The sequence below is a fragment of the Rattus norvegicus genome, chromosome 7 (assembly GCF_036323735.1).
Source record: "Rattus norvegicus strain BN/NHsdMcwi chromosome 7, GRCr8, whole genome shotgun sequence".
Lineage (NCBI taxonomy): Eukaryota > Metazoa > Chordata > Mammalia > Rodentia > Muridae > Rattus > Rattus norvegicus.
In genome coordinates, this window is record NC_086025.1 from 106,972,534 (window position 1) to 106,993,949 (window position 21,416).

General features: G+C 50.5%; 1 protein-coding gene and 1 long non-coding RNA gene across 2 annotated transcripts in view; both read right to left on the reverse strand.

Moving 5' to 3' along the window:
* Nucleotides 1-21,416, reverse strand: part of Ago2 (argonaute RISC catalytic component 2) — an 86,916-nt gene that overhangs the window by 65,325 nt on the left and 175 nt on the right.
* The window catches only part of LOC134479922 (uncharacterized), a 36,641-nt gene extending 15,225 nt beyond the window's left edge, over nt 1-21,416 (reverse strand). The window contains exon 1 of the long non-coding RNA XR_010053837.1: nt 21-21,416. This is a non-coding gene — a long non-coding RNA (uncharacterized LOC134479922). The remainder of the gene's footprint in view (nt 1-20) is intronic.

The window sequence follows — 21,416 nt, forward strand, 5'->3', positions numbered from 1 at the left end:
TTCTGCCTCTTTGCACACACATGCAAATAGACATTTATAAACTATATGACGTGGGGAACCACCCAGTCCAACCACTGCAGGCAGGGAGACACATGCTGGCTGCCCTGGGGCTGGCTAGAATTCCTTCTTCTTGGGCTTTATGTCTGCATACATGTTGCTTGAAAGGCTTTTGTTTGTCTATTTGTTGTTGCTATTCCAGGCAGAATCTACCATGCAGCTCAGGCTGCCCTTCATAGCCATTCTCCTGCCTCAGTCTCCAGAATTGCTAGACATGCATCACCGTGCTACTACCTCTGTAAACAGTTCTTGTTCATTTTGTTTTGAGACAGGGTCTCACTATGTAGCCAGGGCTGGTCTAGAACTTGCTATGTAGATCATACTGGCCTGGAACTCAGAGGAATCCAACAGCTCCTGCTTTCCACTGTAAGTAAAGGCTGCTACCACCATGCCCAACTTGTAACTAGTTCTTAATACTTACAAATACTTGCCAGCAAATGAGGGAACCCAGATGGAAAAGAATGGGATTACCCAGGCACAGAACTGAAGCTGGTGAGGATTCGCCAAAGACTAAGTCAAAGGATTGTGTGTTGAGGGGCCACAGGAGGCTGCAGAAAAGCACAGGAATGCTCACCACAATGCTATGTTCACAGAGTGGTGCACAGATCTCATGGGCCCAGCTTTCTCCAGGGCAGGTCTATAGCTGTCACTGGTGCTACCAAAGCCACTCACCATGAATGAGCACCTCTCCCTTTGAAGCTTCAGTGAGAGCTGCTGCTGACCTCACATGCTGGTCAAAGCTACACCCAATCTCCAACACGGCTCCCTTGACTATGAATCAGGACATGGAAAGGGCCTATGGCAAACTCAGCAAGGAGGAGAAAGGCTCAGTCTGCCCAGCAGCTTCTATCTCCTAGGAGAAGAAAGACAACAGGAAACCTAGCAGGCCCATGCAGAAAAAAGCTAGAGGGAGAGGCCCTGAGGACAGCATAGCAGTCACGGACGACTGTCCTATACAGTACAGGGTCAGCTCACTTCTGCTGAGCTTCCTATGCTAGCAAGGGAGAGCCACTAAGCACAAGCAGCACCAGGCACCGGTCAGAGCATGCTGCTCCATTGTGAGCCAGCCAGGTTCAGCGCCACAGACTGCCAACGCTTGCCGTTCCCATACTTACCTACCAGAGAAACAATATTGAAGCCTGAATTCTTGCAGAGCACGGACATACTGTGATTCACCTCAAGAGACCAGACAGGTTCTGATGACCCAGGACAATTCAAAGTGCAGAGGGACTTACATGGGCGAAGTGCAATTCCAACCCCCAAGACCACAAACAAACAAGGACCAACCATGACACACACTTCTTGTGTTTCCCACTCAATATGGAAAAACTGCCAGCCTGGCCCATGGGTCCCCATAAAGTTCGTTACATACTTGAAATTCCAGCAGGGCTTGAAGGCTAACAGCTAACTTCCAAACTGTTTAAAAATGTATTTGGAAACAACCCAAATGTCCCCTGACACAAATGGAAACAAATCAAAGTGTGTATCCCTACCGTGGACCTGCATACTCAGAGGAGACACTAGTCCATGTTGCCACAAAGACCTTGCAACACAAAGGGTCAGCAAGGGAAGCCACGTGCCGCAGGTTCCACATGCATGTGCTCATGCATACATGCACACAACACACAGAGTCTCCTGAACAGGTAGTGTACCAAGGCAGGAGCAGGTGGACTGGGTGGGATGGAACCAATGGACGACAGGTGACCAGGTGACCAGGTTTTTGTCCTTGCCTCTGGATGCTGGAAGACCATTCAAATGAGTACACACGGTAGCACACACAGAAGGGCCATCTGCAGACCCAGCTGTGGTTACTCTTGGTTGTCAACTTGAGGCCCTGGGAAGAGGGAACCTCAGCTAAGGAATTCCATCAGGATGCCCTGTGAGTGTGTCTGTGGGACATTTAATTGTTGATGGGATGAGGGCCCAGCCCACTCCAGACCTTGGCACTACTGGCAGGTAGCCCTGGGAGGTTTAGGAAAGGTAGGTCAACAGAGCCTGGAAACAAGCCAGGAAGCATCGTCCTTTATGGTCTCTGCTTCAATTCCTGCCTCAGTTTTCTTGGGGATGAACAATATATAATCTATAAACCAAATAAACCCTTTCTTCCGCCGAGTTGCTTTTGGTCATGGTGTTTATCATAGCAACAAGAACCAAACTAGGTCAGGAACCAAGGAGACAGTGTCCTTTCTAGGCTACAGGTCAACTCCTCTGATGCTGGAGCAGGTCAGAATTCACCAGCAGAATTCACAGCCTGTTCTAAAATGGTAGAGATGGCTGGGAGCAATGGCAAACACCTCTAATCCTAGTACGCAGGGAGCAGAGCGATTTGTGGGAGTCGGGGTGCCAGCCAGGGATATACAGTGAGACCCTGTCTCAAACTAAGTACATTAAAACTGAACTAAGGTGAAAGTGGAGAGAGGCTCATCCCTGCACCCCCCTGTCAATCCCAGTGGCCTCTGGGCTGCTTCATGGAGAGCAAGGGGAAAGAGACGAAGACCAGGCAGAGTGGACAGTGAGAAGGTTAGTCTTCACTGTGACTGCTAGATTTGGAGTCACTTAGGAGACAAATCTCTAGATGCATCTGAGGATAGCAGAGATTTAGTGAGGAAGAAAGAAACACTCATGGCAAACATGGGTGACATTATCCCTCAGCCGGGGTCCCAGACTGACTAAGAGATGACAGTGAATATTTGTCTCTCTGCTTCCCAACTGTAGGTGAGATGTGAGCAGCTGCCTCGGGCTCCTGACACCACGCCCCACACAGATGGACTATACTCTCTCAGAACACGAGCCAAAAATCCGTCTTCCCCCACGCTGCTTTTATGTAGGTATTTCAATCATATCAAAGAGAAAGCAACCAACACAGGACACTTTTCCATTGCTCACAGACACTTAAGTCACTCTGGGCACTACCAGCAAGGGAAGAGTCACCTCTCTTGGTGAGTACCCCAACTGGAAGGACTGAACTGTGAGAGACTGCCATTTACACTACCTGTGAAGGTGGAGGCTTTCTTCACAAAGCCATAGCTCCTAGCAGCTTCTCCACAGCTGGCTTAAGCTGCCTGAGCTCCACAGGAGGTCAGCAGACAAGGGCAGAGTGTTCTCCATTTCTACCCAGCTCCCTGTCATAGAGATCAGCATCCTAGGGGTGTGTGTCGGGGGAGGGGAGTATCTCACAGGGAGGCATAGTGGGGATAGGAAACCTTCAGAGTACAGAGCAATGGCCTACGGGCCTTCCACACACACGGTCTATACAGCAACTCTACACAGTTAAGGTTAAGACTTCAAATGAAGAAACAGCTTGACTACAGGGGCACAGTTCTAGAACACTCTGGGATATCACACACACACACACACACACACACACACACACACACACACACACACACACACCCCTACCTTTCTGGAGAGGGAAATCTACAAACTTAAGGTGCTCCTAATTCAGTAGTTCCATGGCCACGGAACCCCAAGGGTTCCCCAAGATGTAAAACACTGATGCACCAACATGTGCTGTGGTTAGTACTGGAGACTAAAGCTGCAGGGTCACGGACATACAGCTATTCTGAACCCTCAGCCATAGGGCTTCAGACCACAAAGAAAGCAAACTCACCCCAGGATGTCCAGAGACACACAAACACCCATGTTGGTAAATAAACACCCCAGTAATGGGAGCAGATTACTTCTTTTTGAGTTGTTGCCAATGGGGTCATATAGACTGCAACCCACCCAGCCCTGCTCCTCAATCATTATAGGCTATTAATTACCATTGCTCCTGGTTACCCCCGAACATGTTGGTAAGATCCTATTGCTGAAGATGTACAAGTCACACAACACGGAGACATCAAGCTGCTACTCACCTGGAAGCTTCATCCCTATTGGCTTGTATTCATGATGCTAAAAGGTACCCAAAAGAGTAAGCCTTCATATCCCATAGCTGTGAACTAGGAATTAATTGGCCATCGTAAGTTGTATTGACTGCAGGACGAGCTGGGCCTGCTGGTGCAGTAGCGGCACACGTGTTAAGGGAATTACCAACCATGTTCTGATTAGATCAGAGGGCCACCCCTCAAGATGGAGCATATGCATGGCACTTCAAGGGGCCCTCAGAGAAGCTCTACTTGCAGGAGATGGCAATTCACAGAGAACCACAACTGGTTAAAACTCAGACTGGAGTGCTCAGTTGCAAACCAGACATTCACGCCTTCACCCCTACCCCCTCCCTGCAAGGCTTAGGAATCTTTGTGTTAGACGGAGCAGAAAGATCATTCAGAGCCAGAGGCGGTTTACAACACCAAGGAAACCAAGCCACACCAGGGCAAGTGTGCACACGGGCTCGCAGCAACTGTGACAGCATGCACATGACCTACGCAAGCTCCTGTCAAACTGAAGCCCATCATAGAAGTGAGGAGGTAGGTGCCCAGCACCACCCCTAAGTGAGGAACTACTGGCATTTGATTGCTGCAGGGAGAGGGAAGGTCAGGTTTCTTTAAGGGTGTAATCTGATTGGGTGAACACATTCAATGTCAGCGAAGCGGCCCAAACTGGACTTGATGGGGGTGTGGGGGAACAATCTTGAAGCTGGATGGAAAGAAATGGACAGTGGAAAACATGGTAAAAGAAGGAAAATTGTAGGAGATTCTCAAATTAATAAAACTATTGCAAAGGTAAAAATGTTCCACGGCTGGTGGTAAAGGGTCTACATTTGTTCATTAAATGGCAACATGCAGTCCAAATAGACTGTTGCTATGATCCAAGGAAAGCACCAGGCCTTAAGCATTGAGCCCATCACCTCCCTTTCTGTAGGAGACAAAGTCCCACTCCTAGCTGAGGACCTTTTGGCATCTGATTGCTGCTTCTCATTAGTCTTTTAAAAAAGAAAACAATATGGAGGCTGAGGCAGGAGGATCAACAGTTCCAGGGCATGAGACACTGTGTCAAACACACATAAACATTGTGTGCAATGGGCTGGAGAGATGGCTCAGTGGTTAAGAGCACTCACTGACTACTCTTCCAAAGGTCTTGAGTTCAAATCCCAGCAACCACATGGTGGCTCACATTGTGTACACTGCCTACAACTCCAATACAGGGAGGTGCAAAGCTAGTGTCATCTAATTTAGTCTCAAAAATGAACACACACACACACACACACACACACACACACACACACACACCCCACCCCACAGTAGCCCTTTGGGAGAGGGTAGGGCTGGTTTTGGGCGGAGCAGCACAAGCCAGAAATTACTATAGCTTCAGTATCCCTCATCCAATTGGCTTGGGACCTACACTTGAAAGGGAAGGGGCTGGGGGCAGGGCAGGATGGAAATTATGGTAGCTTGAATACCCCCTCATCCAACTGGCTTGGGAGAACTATTTCCAACTTCCAAATATCTGTGCTATGTAAGGAGCCATCTTGGGGATGGGACCCAAGTCTAAATGCAACATTCGTATTAATACTCCTGCTCAGATGACTTTTGCTTGGACCCTATCGCAAGGTCACATGCACAATTTTCTCAGTAGGACTGGAGCCTGAGGTCTGAGTCGATAGTTGCAGGGTCTGGTATCCACATTAGCAATACATCCTCAGCAGGGCACAGCCCACAGATCTATGAGGCAGGCTGCTGTCTTCTGTGTCCTGCATAATGAATGCCAATCACAGCCCTTTTGGGGGCCAGATCTTAAGAAAGCCCCACCACACACAGACACACACAGACACACACACACACACACACACACAGACACACGCACAGACACACGCACAGACACACCCAGACACACACACCCAGACACACACAGACACACACACCCAGACACACACCCAGACACACACCCAGACACACACCCAGACACACACCCAGACACACACACCCAGACACACGCACACAGACACACACACACAGACACACACACAGACACACACACAGACACACACAGACACACGCACACAGACACACACACAGACACACAGACACACACAGACACACACACAGACACACACACACACACACACAGACACACACACAGACACACACACACACACAGACACACACAGACACACACACCCAGACACACGCACACAGACACACGCACCCAGACACACGCACACAGACACACGCACACAGACACACACACACAGACACACACCCAGGCACACACACAGACACACACACCCAGACACACACCCAGACACACACACAGACACACGCACAGACACACTCACAGACACACGCACCCAGACACACGCACACAGACACACGCACACAGACACACACACACAGACACACACCCAGGCACACACACAGACACACACACCCAGACACACACCCAGACACACACACAGACACACACCCAGACACACTCACAGACACACGCACACACACGCACACAGACACAGACACACGCACACAGACACACGCACACAGACACACGCACACAGACACACGCACACAGACACACACAGACACAGACACACGCACACAGACACAGACACACAGATACACAGACACACAGACACAGACACACAAGCTACACAATAACTCACATTACATTTTTCTTTCTTTTTTTTTTTTTCTTTTCTTTTTTTCGGAGCTGGGGACCGAACCCAGGGCCTTGTGCTTGCTAGGCAAGTGCTCTACCACTGAGCTAAATCTCCAACCCCCATTTTTCTTTTAAAAACTGCCTTCCATGTAATGTTTATATTAATATATATTTGGCTTGTTGCCTCTTAAAATAGATCCTTTTTGCATGGTTTGGTGTTTTGTCTTGTCTTGTTTTCCTAGACAGGGTTTCTCTGTGTAGCCCTGGCTGTTCAGGAACATGCTCGGTAGACCAGGCTGGCTTCAAACTCAGAGCCGCCTGCCCCTGCCTCCCGAGAACTGGGAATGAATGCACCCCCACACTCCACTCCACTAGTCTTGGTTTGGTTGGTTTATTTTGAGACAGGGTTTCACTAGGACTTCAATTTTGAAGTCGTCCTGTCTCAGCCTCTCAAGTCCTGGGGTCATGGACATGTGTGTCTACACCCAGTATTAAGGGGCTGGGGAAACTCGATGATGGAGCAGACTCTTTCTCCGTGTAAGGTGCTGGGTCTTAGGAAGTGAATGTGTGGCACACTGTACCCGGAGCCTCTGGGAGGAAGCCACCACCTGACACTGAGGGTCATGAAGGGCCACCTTGTTAGTCACGGGCAATTACCACAGCCCAGGGGCTTGCGAGCCATTCAAGCCTTGCGAGTCCTCAGACTGAGCCAGTCGTCATCTGCTGAAGCCAACATAGGATGGGGGAGGGTCTGGGGTGCTCGGGGCATCTGTGCCAGCTCTGGATTTTCAGAACCCCAAAGCTAGGGACCAGGCACATATCCTGCCCTGGCTTTTGAAGTTTGGCAAATCACTGTGTCCTCCACGGTTATCTGGTTATTACAGTTTAAACAGCCATTTATTGAGTGCTTAGCTCAAGAGACAGTAAACATTGTTCACTTCAAAATACATAAAATCGCACCAGGGAAAGTCGCTGAACAAACAGGGGTGCCTCTGCCCTCAGAATGGGCAGACAACGCTCTCCACCTGGCAGCCAGGCTCCGGGTTAAAGGGCGGGTTTATCACGTACCTCACTCACCAGGCCTCAGGACCTGCAGGATGGGCCAGGGAAACCAAGGGCTGTAGCCCACATCTCATAGCAAGGTCACTCACTCACTGCCTTCCTTCTCTCGGTTTTTCGATGTTTTTAGTTTAATCGTATAAAAAGACCAAAACAAGACAGAAAGGGCTGGGTGGGTGCGTGGCCCAGTTAGTAGAGCACTTGCCCTGCTCTTGTGAGGCCAGACCTGGGTCCCAACACAGAACCATGAAGCCCCTGGGAGACAACACTGGCACCCTCCTGCTCTAGTCTGTGGAGCTCCAAGGCCAGAAACACACAACTGGACTAGATACAAATGGCCCCAATGGGCCACCATCCTACCACTTAAAGGGTCCAAGCCAGAACATTCCAGAGCAACCTACAGAAGCAGGCTCCCAGCCCAATCCCCTGACAGAAAGGCAAGACTGAGCAACAGACACTTTAACCCTCCACAAGAGTGTGTGACAGCAAGCTTGGCGGCGGCAGCAAACCCTCCAGGGGTACAGGCCAAGAAAAAACAGTTCCTGTTGCACTCATCAGGCTGCTGTCACAACAAAACCAAACCGTCACTTAGAATTCAAAATACCAACCTTAAAAGAAAAAAATTCAAGTGTGTGGTGGTGGTACAGGCCTTTATTCTCAGCATCTGGGAGGCAGAGGCAAGCAGATCTCTGTAAGTTAGTTCCAGGCCAGCCTGGTCTACATAGTGAGTTTCAGGCCAGCCAGAACGACATGGGAAGACTGTTCTTTTTTTTTTTTTTTTTTTTTGGTTCTTTTTTTCGGAGCTGGGGACCGAACCCAGGGCCTTGTGCTTCCTAGGTAAGCGCTCTACCACTGAGCTAAATCCCCAGCCCCGGGAAGACTGTTCTTAAAAATAAATAAATAAATAAATAAACAAATCAATCAATCAATCAATCAACATCCATTTGCTCTTTAATAAAGACCCTGGCGGTCCCAAACTAGTTCCTAATATGGGTCCTGTGCTGCGGGCCTCACAGAGGTCAGATGGGCAGGTCCAGGGCATTCCCTCTTTCAGGAGGCCTTGGTTTATGAGCCAGGCTGACCTGGTGAGAGACAGATGAATACATTTTTGGCTCACTACCCGCCTCAATGGTTTGCATTCCCAAACGAAAGACACACAATCAGCCTTATATTTTGATGCCTCAAACAGCACAGTAGCTGGGCCACTGTCTAACCTCCATGATCTCCCACTGGTAATCTCGAGTTATTACTTACTAATTTTATGTTCTATCTGTCTGTCCTGGATCCAGTTGGCTGCCCAATTGGGCTGTGCTCTGGACCCTGCTCTCCTGGCTCCTTCACATGGTGGCCATGCCTCTCTGTCCTGCATTCTCAGACAAGGCTTCTCTCCTCTCCTGTACTCTGCACACACGGCGGCTCCTTCCCCTTATATGTCTGACTCACATGGTCTCCACACTGCTAAGAGACTCCATGTTGTTCCTAGGTGCCCTGCCCTGTCTTAGACCTGGATTGAATTAGAATTCATTACTGCATCACATAGTCACATGTCTGCTGTCTTTTCTATGGCTTTGTTTAGAAAACAACTTTTGACAGCATCTGACCAAATTTCTGCAAATTCACATGCAAAGACAAAAGGTGGTATTCTTGTTCAAATAGGTTAGAGGAGGAAGACTCCATTACTGTCCTTCCAACCAAGATCCCCATCTCCAACTCTGAGCCGTTTTTAGGACATGATGGAAAATTCTAGAGAATGCGGGGAGCCCCGCTACACAGGAGCTCAGGAGGTTCTCTTGGTGGGGTTCACAGGGCATCATCTTCAGGTCCTGTGCCCCACAGCCCAAGTCAGCCACCACCTCACCAGCACCCAGACCACAATGGCATTCCTCAGAGGAGCCATGACACCTCTTCCTACACTAAACTCACAATCGCAATTAAGAATGTGTGCCACACAGCACACCTCCACCTAGGACTCTGCAAAGTCATTCACACTGGCTCTATGGAACAGTGTGACCAGTGGGACACCTATTAACCAGAGCCCGTGATCAACTCAATAGTAAGAACAATCAGTCCGCGACTCCATATGACAACTACATATTACTAACTGGCACAGACAAAGTACAAGGCACAGTGCTAATTATTCTGATGCTGGAGGTAATTTCATATGAATGCATAGCAATTCCTTGTAATAACAGTAAGGAGAGCTATTACTACTCCCACTTTACAGACTCGGGAAAAACCCCAGGGAACTGAGTACCGAGGGAAGCAGGGCGTAAGCCTCGGAAGCTAACCACTTTCCTAGGGTCACTCCAAATCTGGGACAGCATCTTCCCTTCCTCGCCTTGGATGCAGTTCACATCCAGAAAGGAGTCACTTAAAAAGGTGCAGAGTGTTTTAGCATGGCATCTCTGTGGGCAACCGCCCTGCTTTCAGTAGTAACCAGTTGTCCTCCATGTGTTTAGACCTCCCAAACCACAGATACTCTTCTCTCAGTAGTAACCACGCCAGATAGCAGGCAGGCAACGTGGAGCCCTCCAGACGTGACACTGCAGCATCACCCTCAATACATAAGAGGCTGCAAAGAAGAGATTCCCAAAGGCTGGCAGGGACAGAGCAGGAACTAAGAGAGGCGCTGAGCACCGTGATGGATGTTAGGACCAATCACCATGATGCTCCAGGAAAGGAGGCTTCACAGAGCGGCCTCAACCCTGTGACATGCTCCCATCTGACCCAAGCTCGGCTGACACCAGCTTTTTTATTTCATCTCCTAAGTTCTCTGAAATGAGCACACATACCTCTTGAACATGAAGACCAGAAAACACCAGATCGAAGGCCACATGGCTGTGGGGGCTGTACACGCTCGGGAGACTGTGACATGTTCAACAAAGAGGCCACGGCACCTAAGTGCCACCTCTTGAGAAAATGCTGCTAACTTCCGGGCCTCATCAGTGCCACACAGAGACCAGAGGACACATGCCAAGCTACACAATGACATGGGGCAGGTGGCTATCCCTGGCCTCAACAGCTACTGTTGCCAAGTCGCCAACCACAGCTTGGGCACACACTTGGTGGCAACCGATACTCCTAGGACAACACCACAATGGACTGCCCAAGTCAGGGCTCTCAGCCTCTTCGCGGTTCCGATTTCTGCCACCACACAGTGGCCCCGTTACTCTCAACTACAAACTAGTCACCTTCAGCCCAGGGCAGAGGCCCTCACACGATGACAGTGGCCTACAGCAGTGCACAAAGCACAGTTCAGATGGCAGCTGGAGGGAGAACAGAGAACAGAAGAGGCATTAAGGATGGTGCAGGTGACAACCCATGAGCCATGAGGGCATCTAAAGACTGTGTGTCACACCTAAATGTGACAGGCAGGATCATGAGAGACAAGACAGATGGGAAGCCTACAGCCCCACCACACAACCCAGGGATAATGCTGGAAAGGGCTAAGGACTCAGACGCTTAAAGTACAGAGCTCAGCCTGAGCTAAGTGAGGTCGGGGAGCTGGACCACACGCCCATGACTTTCCTGCTGTCTCTAAGGTGTTACATGGAGAGCACAGCACAGGGCTCCCAGGTGAGTCCCAGCTACACTCTCTGGAAGGCTGCAGTCATTTCAGGGATTAGGAACCTATGCTTGGTGCTCAAGGCCTGGTTTCTGTCCCCAGCAGGAGGGAAAAGGATGAACTTAGCAGGTGGGGGCAGGTGGGGCTGCTCCGCCCCTGACACAGCATCAGGCATGGACAGGCTTTTGATTTTTCTCCTCTACTTTGCTGAACATTTGAATCTTTTTCACAACTAAAAGCCCCTTACCACCATTTTTTCTCCAGGTTCATAACAGCATAGCCAGTTTCTTGGCTCGCGGCAGCCTCCCAAGCGCTGCTGCAGCCACACCCGTGAATCCATCCATCCCAACCTGGCTCCCCATTCTTCGTCCTGTGAGATGGAGCAGGTCAGACCGAAAGTCACCTTTCTCTTCTGTCCTGCCTCCTTCTCAGTCCCCTCAGACAGAAAGCTGTACCTGGCTGTACCTCCTACTCTGTGAGGGCCACTTGCAGTCATCCACGCATGTGGGAGTGACCCATGGTTCCCATTTGTGTTTGGCTTTTCACTGGTGGGCAGGAGGCAGCTGCACAGGACTAACAGCAAATACTCAGACCCCAGGACCCAGATCAGGATCCTGGACTCTTAGAGTCCCTCCATCACTCCTCTGGTGTCTAGGCTACAAATTCTACAATGTGTCCTAATGAGATAAGTGCACTTTATCTCTCTTTGGTCCATCTCCAAAGAGTATGTAGACTTCACATTTCCCACCAGTTCTGAGGGCTAAGGTGGGCTTACCAAAGAACATCACTTTCTAAACTGGGCCTGCTGGTCCACACCTGTAATCCCACAACTCAAGAGGCAGAGACAGAGGTTGGGGCTGGAGAGATGGCTCAGTGGTTAAGAGCACTGTCTGCTCTTCCAGAGGTCCTGAGTTCAATTCCCAGCAACCACATGGTGGCTCACAACCATCTGTAATGGAATCTGATGCCCTCTTCTGGTGTGTCTGAAGACAGCTACAGTGTACACATATACATTAAATAAATACATAAATACATATATATACACATTCATACATTCATACATAAATCTTAAAAAAAAAAGACAGAGACAGGAAAAATCAGTTTAGTCTGTCTTGGCTACATATTCAGTTCAAGGCCATCTTCAGACAAGATCCTGTTTCAACTTCTCTTCCCACTTATAACAAAAACCCCTTCACTTTCTAAACCTCTGAAATGCCACTGAAACCTGGCAAGGCACAGTGGCACTTCTGTATGATGACAGCAGGTAGAGGAAGTGTAAAAAGTTCTCCACCTCCCATACAGGGTAACTATGAAAACACAACAAGCCACAGAAACCTAGACACAAGTGTTCAGAGGCCCATACTAACCACAGCTGGAAGGAAGACCCCAAGGACACAGACAGTGAGGGAGGGGAATCCACACCATACGTGCTACATGCTAACAGAAAAGGAAGTTCAGAACTCAGAGTTACTGTGGAAAATCCCTTGAGCTATGGGTTCAAGATCAGCCTGGGTAATTAGTGAGAACCAACTGAGAAAGGAGATTGAGGTTGGGGAGAAAGGCAGAAGGCGAAGTCCTGGTGCATGCTGAAACAATCTTCACGGCAGATTGCTAAGCCAAACACCCAGACACAAAACACCGCGTATTCATGACTATTCATAAGGAAGGTTCAAGTGAGGGAATTCAGAATCCAGTCTTGGCCTCCAGAGCCTGGCAGGAGGGCATGGGGTTAAGAGCAGGCACTGGAATCTGTACACTGGAGGGTCACCGTGGGTGTGATGTGGCCTGACTTCTGGTTACTTTGTGGATTCTTCTTTCTTCCACTCTTCTTCCCTTTCAACTCCCTAACTCTAGGTAAGAGAGAAAGAAAGAGGGAAAGAGAGAAAAAAAAAATTCTCGAATAAAGTCAGGGGTAGGAGAGGGGGCCTCATTAATTAGTGTCCAGTTCCTTGGAGGCAAGTTCGATCTTTGCCTAAGACATTAGGATATCTAATTTCTCCTCTTTGCTTACGACTACTTGACAAATGGCAACAGACACTACCAACAGCACCCAGCCACCTACCAGCCCCTTTCTTTGGGGCTCTGGCATTTATATACCCTCTGAAAAGTCCCCAGAATCCCAAACATCGCACACACGCAGAAACTATCTGCAGCTGGCAAGCCCATGCTCCTCCCACAACGAGGCAATCATAATCACCAGCTGTGGACACTGAAGCAGCCCCATAGCCCACACCTGAGATGACAGACAAAACAAACTCCCATAGTTCTGTGGTTTTAAAAAAACCCCAAAGTTCTCACTATTTGAGAACTTTATTTGGGTGTTGGTGCGTGTGGACGGGGACAATCAGATCTCCTCATGCTGGATACAGGCCGTTATGATCCTTCCACTGTGGGCACTGAGAATGGAATTCAGGTTCTCAACAAGAACAGCACTAACCACGGAGCCATCTCTCCAGCCCCTTAAAGGGTTAACTGTGTGTTATGTAAGCTAGTTTTTGAAAGGCTGTCATTTTGAAAGTACTTCCCTGCTCTCAAGCGGCAACCTTTTTCTTCTCCCTGTTGATAGTGCAGACCCACTTGAACCAGAGGACGGCAAGATACCCACTGCACCGAGTCCTGCTGGGTCAGACTAGGGTGAGGGCCAGGCAGGATCCACCACAGTGCCAGTGGGCGCTCCAGGCGCCATCCCAGAGGCCAGGACTGGAGCGATGGCAGCCTCCTGCCCAGGGTGTGAGGTTTATGCATAGGGTGGATGACTTGACAAGATTTGTAACACATGACATTCTGCCACACGAACTTAAAAACACCTCGCTCAATAAAACTGTGCAAAAATAAGACAAAAACCACGTTTCAGATAAATGTTCTTTGGAGTAACACTTGGTACCCACAGCGAGCTCTCGAGGGCTGATCTTGCACGCCCTGGGGCGGGCATCTTCGCTCCACCCTCTCTGTGGTAGATGATAAGTGTCCTACCCTCTCTTGAGAAGTGAGGCCCAGGGCTCAGTCTCCCACGAACACCGAGGCAACTCCTTGCCACCGCAGGCAACCAGGATCCTCTAGGGAGGGGTGACCCAACAGAATGAAATTCAACTCTCTCCAGAGGTCAATCTAGTTCTGCATTTGCTTGACGCCATGCACACACATGCACCACCACACTCTCAGCCATGCATGCACGCGCGCGCGCGCGCGCGCGCGCGCGCACACACACACACACACACACACACACACACCCCACCACACTCTCCTCAGCATCTCTTCCACTTATTTCACAGTGCTGTTTTTTTCAACCCCAAACCCCACCCCCAACGCCACCATCCAGGGAAACCAGGCTCTCAGCCAGGACTCCCAGAGCCCATGGACCATTCTCCAGATCACATCCCCAGCTAGGACACCTGTTACGGTCCTGGTCTTCACAAAAGGACGTGCTAGCTGTCCCCAAGCCTTGTGGCTTCGGGTGCTTAAAAAAGCATAGCACTCTGACCATAGCATTTCTGGAACTCCTTAATGGTGACTTAACCCTAACGCTCAAGGACAGAGCAGACAAGCTGCAGTTCAGAGCAGTGGGCCTAGATCACACCTTGAAGCATTTTCAGGAAAGAGGGACAGGTAAGCAGACAGACAGGCAGATGAACTTAACCGTTTGGGAGATCTGGCTTCTCTTCCCTCTCTTAGACTGCCTGGCAGGCAGGGATGATTTTCTTGGGTCCATCCAATCCAGGCTTCTGGGCCAGCCACACTCGGGGCAGCCGCAGTCTTGGGAATGCTTGCGACTCCTTTCTATCTTCTCAGAACCCCTACTCACAGCCCTTGGCAACAGAACTCACCTGGGAATGTCCCGGGTCTTCAGAGTGCAGGTGGGGAAGGTGACCGAGTGCCAGCTGTGGGGGCCCAAAGCCTTATCCGCTTCATCCGACTTTTCCAAGCTCACACCCAGCCCTCACCGAAGCTTCAGATTGCCCCTCAGCACTCGGAACCACCCACCCTCAGCCCAACGCCTGCAGACCGTTGACCTTAGTTCACCACTGGCAGAGCACGAGTTAGGACACCATGAAATCTGGCCTCTCTTCCTGCTGTGGCCATGAGATGATTGTCTCCTGACAGTTGTCCTGATGAAGGTACAAACTCAATGGCTATCCCGCTGGACCATGTGCTGGGTTCACTCAGCCTTCATGAAGTCCCACAGAGACTTAGTGCCTAATAGGATGACATGGCACTGGCTCAACTCCTGTCACCCCCACAGTGGTGTGAATGAGAAATGTCGCTGGTTGTGGCCTTGTTAGGAGAGGCGAGTCCCTAGAGGTGGGTTTAAGAGCATAGACTGTTCTTTCGTTTCACTGTGCTTCATGCTGGTAAAGGTTTGAAAATGTGAGCTCTCAGTTTCCTGTTCCTGGCGCCATGCCTCCTCACCATTATGGACTCTGACCCCCCTAGAACCATAAGCCCCAAATAAACACTCTTCTGTAAGCTGCCTTGGTCATGGCGCTTCATTTCAGTAAAACAGAAGTAACTGTCACAGCCCACAACCCACCGCCATCTCCTTCCCCCAGGTGAAGAAGGCGGGGAGAGCTGACAGAGCTGATAGAGAGCTCCCCATGACTCGCCCAGGGAGCCGGGGGCCTCCCCCACAAGTTCTGTCAATCCTCCCACAACCATAAGAAAGGGTCCATGCCTAGAAAGATGAGTCAGCGGTTAAGAGCACTGGCTGCTCTTCTAGAGGACCAGGGTTCAAGTCCCAGCAGCCACGTGACAGATCCCAGCTGTCAGTAACTCTGCCCAATACCCTCACACAGATATACATGCAAAACATCAACGCACATGAAATTACTAGAAAAAAGGATAAACAATACATTTTAAATTAAAAAGGGGGCAGGGGTCCATGGGTCACTCCATTCAAAGTGGGTCCCAACCAACCAACCACCTACAACTTTTCTTTCCACTCCCATCCCAGTGTGGCTGGCAGCTCCTGCCCAAACACACATGTGAATAAGAACTGTTGGAAGACCGGTCAAGAGCCTGACCACCCAGTGCCTCAGCTCTTGGGTAACAGTTTCTGCCCAGGCCTCCTCCCCCACAACATTCTCTGACCCCCACAGATGCTAACCTGGTCTTCCAAGGTCCCATAGTTTCATGTCCTAGGTCCCAATTCCTCTCTCTCTTTAAACCATTGGCACCATCCAGCTGCCTAATCCCCAAGTCAACTCCTCACTCCCTCGCTGCCCAAAGTGACTCGAGCTGCCCTGGCCACTTGCTCTCCAGTGACCCAGTCAAGATGCTTCCAAGGACTCAGCTTCAAGTGAGGCCCTGGGAGTCAGGACCAGCAGAGACAATGAACCAACCACACGTGTGCAGACACACGGAATACACAGGGAGGCGGAGACTTTTCAGTGATCTCTGCATCGCCGTAAGACGCTGCTCAGTCTTAAATATGTCTAAGAACTGCCTGATGGGAACTCACACCAACCACACGGCACTTGCAGGCAACGGTGCAGTCCTAGCTCTGCAGGCTGGACTTCAACATGGACTCGGGCGGGCCCTGGCCGGCTACCTCGAGTAACCAGCAATCCTGACAGAATGCTCTCAAGATGACTGGGGGACACATGCCTATGACTTCCCTCTAGCCTGCACCATAGGGGAAGGGAAGGAATCCCAAGTCACAAAGCCCAGAGGGAATGAGCAACCTGGGCAACATCTCCCAAGCTCCACAAGGAACTGAGACCCACGCAGAAGACCAATTCACCACGCATGCCTAAGAGAACAGAACTGAAGTGGATAAACACATTCATCTGTCCACTGCTCCTTCTTCCTATGGGAAGACCAAGAATGGAGTGCCCCAATGCTGGTCCAGTGCCCAAGACTCAGAAGCACCTTGCTCCTGGCAGACAGCAGAGGGCCTGCTTGGGGCATCTCAGGGACACCACACGTGCACCTTCAGGCAGCAGGAGGGCCCCAGATGCACTGGCTGAGAAGCAAGTGGATGCAGTCGGGCCTGTTGAGCCCCCAAGCCTGACTTGGGGATAGCCCTCTGGGTCTGCCTGCAGTCCCAGTCCCTCACTTGACGGGAGAAAGCTCCCAGTTTAGATGAAGAATGCTGCACAACTCTACAGAAAAACAGATAGGAGAGTCCAGTGTTTGGTCTCAAAAGAGGACCTTAGAGGTAAAAAGGCAAATTGGTTGTAGGTAGAGACTATGTCACCAGAGCTTCACTCTAACCATCCAAAATGAAAGGAAGGCATAAGGCAGCAGGCTGGGTCTGGGCCAGCCTGCCTTACTGGCCTTGAGATAGTGTGCTGGTGGGGCAGAGCTGCACGGTGCACAGGACAGTTGGGGTAGATAAAGGGAGAGAGCACACAAGACAGAGCATGGCTCCTCCACCCACACTGGAGCCCAGAACACGGGAAGGAAAAACCCACCTTGGGCAACAGCGTGACCCTGGCTTTGACTTTCTATGTGTTGAATGGCATGTGCTGAAAGTGTAGAAACAGGCCATGTAGAAGTAGGCTACTGGGCTGGAGAGATGGCTCAGCGGCTAAGAGCACTGACTGCTCTTCCAGAGGTCCTGAGTTCAATTCCCAGCAACCACATGGTGGCTCACAACCATCCGTAATGGGATCTGATGCCCTCTTCTGGTGTGTCTGAAGACAGTGATAGTGTACTCATATACATTTTTTAAAAATGAAAAAAAATTTAAAAAAGGCTCCTCCTGCTGCAACTATGAATTTCACAAAAATTTTGCAAAAGCCCCCTCAGGTGATGGAGTCAGAATGGACCCGAACTGGTGGGTCTACCACCGAACAGGAAACCAAGCGGAGAACTCTGAAGGGCAGGTAGATAGGTAAAGCTGGTATGGTGGCATCCAGTTGATCTCCCATAAGGGGACATAAGCAAACTGAGAGCCAGCCCAGGCTAGATAGTAAGATGCCGTTTCTAGAAAACAAAAGCAAGAACGATTTAGAAGACAGGAAAGCAAATGTACACGTTCTACTAAGTCCATATTCTAACATCAATTTTAGGGGCTGGACAGATGGATCAGCAGTTAAGAGCACTTTGCTGCTCTTGCAGGGAGGACCCAGGTTCAATTCCCAGCACCCACACAGAAACTCACACCTGTCTGTGGCTCTGCTTCCAGAAGATCTGATGCCCTCTTCTGGCCTTTGGGACAATGTACACATGTGGTACACATACATACGTACATACATACACCAACATACATAAATACAAATAAATCTAAAAAGCAAGCCAATTGCTTTCTGAAGCCAAGAGAACTAACGACCCCCCTGGCATACCAACAAAAGTTGGTAGTACTCATTATGTCCCTTCACCAGCCCATCATGGTGACCTGTAATCCCAAGACTCAGGAAGCAGAGACAGGAAGGTGAGTTAGAAACCCACCTGGGCTATACAGCCCACCCTGTTTCAGAAAGGGGGAGGGGGGCGCTTGACTCCCTGTACTCTGTGCACACAAACCTGTGGGTGAAATGACAGGTTTGGAATGTTTTAGGATGTAAAAGGGGGGAAGGGACAGCTGACAAGGTGGGAACACTGACAACTGCAGGAGAAACAAAATCCTTTGACACCTTGCCTTTTCATGTTTGTAAAATCACTTCCCAGCAGAACCTTTTTAAAAGAAATCTTGTGATACATTTCCCACAATAACGATTCATAAAATTAAAAGAAGAGAGGAAAAAGAAACATTTTTATCATGCTGGAACCCCAGCCTCTTTAATTGTAAAGAATAAACCCAATGGTGTTGACAGAGAAAACTCAAAAGTTACAAAATGTTGCTTCTTAAGAATGTGTAAGTCAAAGCTTTTACATCTTTTCCCCTGAACACTTATTTAAATCCCTTCACAAGCTCCTGGGGGGAAGATTTCCCACAAGTGCTCAGCCACCCGGCTGTGCCTTCCAGCTGTTGGCAACGCTTTCCCTGCAGCACACAGGCCGCCAGGCAGCAGTGGTACCCTCAGACAAAACTGTGAATTGGGGAGGAGGGTGGGGGAAGGGGCTAACTGCTGCCATTGGAGACCACAGAGAGTAAAGCGATGATCAAAGACGCAGTCGTGATCCGCAGCTCTCAGTCGGGTTTCCACAGTCTCCGAGGTTATTTTGTAGCAAATATTCATAGGCTATAAAGCAGGAGCATCTCTTTGCAGGAGGCAAAGCTCCTCCCAGACAGTTTAAGATCCTTCGATGGGGGAAACCCCACCTAGAACCCACTATCTAGGAAATTTCAGGGTGGGAAGAGAATTTATCTACCCTAAACCACTAACCTTTTCCAATAGGAAAGAAAAATCTGTGAGGTTCTGAACCTTGGCCCCCAGTGCTACTAATCTCACACATGTAACAGTATTTGTAACAGACACAATGAGAACCCACTGTGGATTCTATTTTTAAAGTTAATTTACTAAGTATTTACTTCCCATCAAGCTCGGAAACAGCAAAACTTGGTAACTTTTCTTTAATTCAGATCCAATGGCCTTCCATTCTCCTAAACTTGGAAATATGGAGTCTCTTTGAAGGATGGAGGTGGAGGGGTTCCTTGTAAACAAAATTAAAAGCCTTTGTATGTGCTATGTGCAATAAAATGGAGCTGCACTCCAGCCTTGCAATTACAGCACACTGGCCCACCTGAAACTTGGGTTCCTTCCCAGCCTGCCATTAGCCAAGAATTACCCTACAGGCATCTCTTTTCTCACCCAAGGCTTTCTGGTTAGAGGGGACTGTCTCTCCCTTAGGCCACAATGCGGAGGCCCACGCAGCAGCAGCCATCTTCAAAGCTGCCAGTGACCAAAATGAACCGGTTGATCCAGGCTACCGCATTCTTTTTGAAAAGGCAACAAAGATGCCCTCGCGGAACACACAGTAGGCTCTTCCTTTCCACCCTACTTGGGAATTCACTGGTCTAATCCACACCAAACAAGTGCTTCCAACAGTGGGGTCAAGGTCAAAGGGACTGGGAAACCATTTCTATAGGAGTGCTCAAACAGGTTGTCCTAATGCAGGCTCCCGGATGTTAAAGGGTTCTTAAACCTCTCTGAGCCTCCACTGCCTGTCTCCAGAAAGGCCCACTGTGGCAAGCTGAAAGGATCAACACGCAAAATAGAGAAAAGCATGGCCTCGTCTCCAAGAAGATCACTAGAAACTGACACTCAGGAAAAACGTACATATTCGGAGTTAATGTTTGCTGGGTTCCTCCACAGCGCTGAGCTGGGGGGGAGGGGGGATTCCCAATCTGGCAGGAGGCTGCCCTGGTCATTTCGCAGGGGACCTCCAGACCCCAACATCTGCCTCCAGGACCCGGACACCTCCCAAGCGCAAGGTTAAAAGGGTCTTCAAATTACTGGGAAGCCCTTTAACGCATTTAGAAGTTGGTCAGTGGGCATTCGAGGAGCCCTATGACATCAGGAGAGGAGGCGCACTAGGCTCCGGAGCAAGCACCGTAGGGAACCCGGGAGGATCTGGGAGGCTTCCAGACCCCACAGTGAAGAAGTCTGGGGAGGCCCCAGGGCCGAACCACTAGGTCAGGTGGGCAGCAGGGAGGGCCCGCGGGCGCCAAGTACAGCCTGGCGGACAAAGGGGGGCAGGCTGAGCCCGAGCAAGCGGCGGGGCGGCCGGGAAATGGAGCCACGTGCCTGGCGGGAGAAGGCGAAAAAGCCTCCCAACACTTGTTTTCTCAACCCCGCGAGTAAACCGCCCTCCACTCTGCTCGAAAAGCGGGGTGGGAAAATACGTTCGTGTTTTTAAGTTTTCTGGAACTTTTCCAGAGAAACGGGCACGCTGGTGGGAAGGGGTGCCACGGCGGCCACCCGCTCCGCTAGGAAATCGCAGGGCGATTAGCACTTGAATGGGGAGGGCGGCTGCCCAGCGTGGAACTGCGTCCAAGCAGACGATCGCGGTCCCGGGGCCCCGGGGTTCGGTTCCCGACCCGTCCAGCTCCCCGCCCCAGGCCCCGCATGCTGGGCCCCACAGCTATGCGCTTGGGGACAGAGGGAGGAGCGCTGCGGGAGGACCGAGACCCGTTGCAGGCCGGGCCTGGGCCCCCAAACACGTCCGGGCCGCGCTGCTCCGGTGCACTGGGCCTCCCTGCCCCGAGGCCCTACCCGGCTGCCCCGAGGCTACGCCGCGGCCCCACAGGCTGGGCCGCCCTCGCCTGCCCCGCCCGCCAACCGCCAACCGCCGCGGCACGAGTGCCGGGCGCCGCGCG